This window comes from Hemitrygon akajei, chromosome 25 (assembly GCF_048418815.1).
Source record: "Hemitrygon akajei chromosome 25, sHemAka1.3, whole genome shotgun sequence".
In the NCBI taxonomy this organism is placed as follows: domain Eukaryota; kingdom Metazoa; phylum Chordata; class Chondrichthyes; order Myliobatiformes; family Dasyatidae; genus Hemitrygon; species Hemitrygon akajei.
Window position 1 is genome coordinate 3,122,675 of NC_133148.1, and position 4,585 is coordinate 3,127,259.

Consider the following 4,585-nt stretch of genomic DNA (forward strand, 5'->3'; position numbering starts at 1 on the left):
TGCCGGAGGAACTCAGCTTCCTGGCAGCAGGACAGGAGAAAAAAGCTGAGTTGTGAACTTAAAAGGTGGGGGTGTGGGTGGGGGAGGGGAGAAAAAAGCTGATGGGTGAAATCTGGAGGGGAAAGGATGAAGTAACGAGCTGGGAAGTTGATTGGTGAAAGAGACAGAAGGCCGTGGAAGAAAGAGCAACAGGCGGAGGCGATGAGCAAGCAAGGAGATAAGGTGAGAAAGGGAAATGGGGATGGGAGATGGAGAAGGAGATGGAGGAGGGATGGGGGGAGGTACTACTGGAAGTTTGAGAAATCCTTGTGAGCGGAACAAGTGCCACACCTGCCCCTACACCTCCTCTCTCACGGTCCTTCCAGGTGAGGCGACACTTCACCCGTGAGTCTGTTGGGATCATGTACTGTATCTGGTGTGGCCTCCTGTTCATTGGTGAGACCCGACGTAGACTGGGAGACCACTGTCCTGCGCTGTCGTGATGAAGCCCCACTTAGGGTGGAGGAACAACACCTTATATTCCGTTTGAGTAGCCTCCAGCATTATGGCATAAACATCGATTTCTTTAACTTCCAGTAATGCCCTCACACCCCCTCTCCATCTCCATTTCCCTTTCCTTCTCTCACCTCATCTCCTTACCTGCCCATCGGCTCCCTCTGGTGCTTCTTCACCCTTTTCTTTCCTCCACGGCCTTTCGTCTCTTTCACCAATAAACTTCCCAGCTCGTTACTTCATCCTTTCCCCTCCAGGTTTCACCCATCACCTTGTGTTTCTCTCTCTTCCTCCCGCCACTTTTTACATCTACTCCTCGGCTTTTCTTTCCCTCCAGTCCTGCCGAAGAGTTTCGGGCCCGAAACGTCGACTCTTCTCTTTTCCATAGGTGCTGCCACGCCTGCTGAGTTTTGTGTGCGGAGCTGTTCCTGAACCAGGTGGTGTGGGACTTCAGGCTCAGCAGTTTGGGTCGAGACCCCATCGCACCCCGTGGCCGTGTACAGCACAATAAAGTCTGTACCTCCCTCTCCTCTTTTCTTTTCCCTGCACGTTGCCAAATATAAAAAAAACACATGAAAAACTCGGCAGGTAAAAGCTTAGTTACTAAATTGGGTTATTGTCACGTGCTGAGGGGCTGTAATAAAAAAACACGGCATCCGTACAGATTATTGCATCAGGGGAAAAGCAATCACAGAATGCAGAATAAAGTGTTACAGTTAAAGAGAAAGTGCAGCGCAGGAAGACAATAAGACCATGACAAATAGATCGCGATGTCAAGTGTCCATTTTATCGTACCAGGGAGCCGCTCAATATTTTTATAACAAGAGGGAAGGAAACTGCTCTTTGCTCTGCTGGTACATGCCTACAGGATTTTGTATCTTCTACCTAATGGGAGAGGGAAGAAGAGAGAATATTTGGGTTAGAAGGGGTCTTTGATTTTGCCAGCTGCTTTACTTAGGCAATGAGATGTGTTTCGGGGTCAGTGGAGAGAAGGCAGAGGGCAAATGGTTAATGATTGTCATTTGGGACCTTCAAAAGAGCCCGGAGTGAAGGAGGAAGGATGAGAGGGAGAGAGGGAAGGTGGTTGGCTGTGCCGGGGAGGACGCAGAGGAAACTACCTATGATGTTGCTTGGACTGGAGGGGTTGAGTTACTGGAGGGACTGGACAGGCAGGGACGGTTTTCTCTGGAGCAAAGGAGAGACTTATGAAAACATGAGGTCCATAGACAAGGTGGACAGTCACACTCTTTCCCCCGAGAGTCTGAAACCATAGGGAAGGGGTTTAGAGTGAGATTTAAAGGGGACCTGACGGGCTCGTTTTCCACATGGAAGGTGGTGGGAAGGTGGAATGAAATGCCAGAGGGAGTGGTACACATGGAAACAATTATAATGTTTGGAAACACATTTGGACAGGTGCATGGATTGGAGAAGTTTAGAGGGATCTGGGCCAAACACAAACAAATGGGGCTTGCACAGATTGGTCAGCATGAATGAGTCGGGCTGAAGGTCCTGTTTCCATTAAGCTCGCTGAAAGGTGTCAAGCCCTGAGGGCGCGATGGAAGATGTGGAGATGCTTCAACAGCTGGAGGGTCCCGAATGAGGGGACACAGTTAGAAAATCGTGCCGACATACATTTAGCAGGGAGGAAGTGAGGAACAAATTCGGGCAGGGTGATGGTGAACCCCTGGATTTCTGCGCACTGGGTTCTGATGGAGGCCTGATGGCTGGAGGTAAAGAGGAGGTGGATGGGTCTTTGAGAGACTGAGTGGGGGATGGGGTGAGGAACTGAGAGCTGTAGAGGATTAGGGCAAAAGAGGAAATGAGGCTTGGAGATGATGGTATCGAGGGGTGGGTGGGCTACTCAAGCTCCTGTTTCCTTCTGTTCTCAATATACACAGGGCATGGAAGAAGTCAAGCAGTCAGGGAGAACTTGCAAACTCCACACAGCACTGGAGACCAGGATTATTGAGGCTCGTCCTGTGGGCATTGTGGTCAGCATTGACTGTTTGGGCTGAAGGGCCAGTATCTGTGCTCTATGACTCTATGTCCAGGTGAGAAAGACACTGGATGATCATCAGGGCAGGTGTTCACGAAAGGAGATCAGAGGTGGCCCCATGGGAGAACCTGGAACCAGGGCATCTCTTGTTTTGACACATGGAGGGAGGGTGGGGGAGGTGTGGAGGGAAAGAGAGGGATAGAGGGTGGAGATGAGGTGATGAAGAGGGATAGAGGGTGAGAGAGAAGAAGAGAGAGGTGTAGAAGCAGAGAGAGGGAGGGAAGTAAAATGAGGGAAAGGAGGAGGGAAGGGAGAGAGAATGGGAAGGAGCATGTGTGGGGACGGAATTTCCCATTGCATAGTGTGGCCCAGACCAGAGGAGGTAGGGGGTGGGGTCAGCGTCTCAGAATAAGGGATCGTCCATTCAGGACAGAATTGCGGACAGATTCATTCCCCACCCACAACACCCCTCCCCACACCACTCCAGCCGGAAGGAGGTGAACCTCTGGAATTCTCTTCCCCAGAGAATTGGATGTGAAGAGGATAGAGGGAGATGGGGAGTCCGGACCAGTGCAAGAGGAAAGGGCAGTCTGCAGTGGAGGGGGAGAGGAGGGACGAGGATCCAAAAGGCTTCCCTTGGCTTTTCACCCTGTGGTAAATTGTCGGTTATGAGGATACATTTACCACTTTAAAGGGAGCGGGTGGGGCCCACATTGTGAATAGCGGCGGGAAGGGGCGGAAAGCTCGTGGACGCCCTCTGGTGGTTGGATGTCAGGTACTGCATCCATGAATGGGTTCAAGAAGGGACAGGCGCACCTTCCATGGTCGGGGCCCACCCCCCTCATCTGTGATCTCCCTAACGTTGACCACCTCTCACATGATTGGCCACTGTGGCGAGATTGGGGCAACCATTGGACAACATGATGACGAGTGACACTGGCCATCTCCAATATGAGAGGGTCTCAACACCCGTGCTTGATACTGCCATCGACCAGCTCTCCATCCATAACATCCTGGGAGGAGTGAAGGAGGTGACCTTTGGTGGAAAAGTTTAGGGGAATATGGCGCGAATGGATAGGTTTATTCTTTCACTCATTTGAGGGAAGTGTGCCTCACAGACCTAGAAGCCGTTGAGAAGGGCGGTGAACTGAGCTGCCGTTTGGAACCGCTGCAGTTACAACCACAACAAAATTAAGGAGGCAGTTCCGGGATTCTGACCCAGCTGCGGTGACGGAATGGAGATGTGTTTCCAAATTGGGATGGTGTGTGATGGTTTGGAGGGCAACCCGGGGGGGGGGGACTAGTCACCCCCTTCTCAAGGACGGACAATTAAATGCAGGCACAGTCTGTGAATCTCACTTGCCTTGAACGAGTGAAAGAATAAAATGATCCAATTTAGCCTTACTCCCCTAAACGACTTCTCTACGGGTGACCCCCTCCCCCGCCTCAATGCTATGGGTGGGAGTTGGGTGACGTGAAGATCAAAGACGGGTAGAGTATCTTTTCTCTCACTGGAGATAGCCATTGCCTGGCAATTGCCGCGTAACCATCCTGTTGCCCTGATCTCGGCACAGCTGGCTAGCCAGCGGATCAGTAAGATAAAACAGCTGAAGGCAGTTCGGCCCTGACCTGGAAAAGCGCACCTTCTGTTCCCTGCAGTACTGGTGTTAGTGAATTTTGGGATTAGGTCATTCACACATAACAAATGGCTTTCTGTTTAACGATGCATTTCCGAAAAGCTGTGAATACCGGAATACGCTGCTGGTGCCTAAGGGTAGTTTCAAAGACAGCCTTATCCATACCTTGTAAATACTGTATGGATTGTCCTTCATGTTAAGCACGTAAAATACCAAATAAATGAAATAAATGTATTGTGGATTCAGGCTACATCCACACTAGAACGGATGATTTTGAAAACGCCGGTTTCGCGTAAAAACGACAGGCGTCCACACTATGCGTTTTTGGAAATATCTCTGTCCACACTGAATCGGAGATTTCGGCGAGTCTCCTCCTACTACGCACGCGCAGGACATTCCTACCGAAAACAAGCGACACGTTTGGTGTCGAATCTCGCCGTAAAAGTGCGCGTTTGTGTAG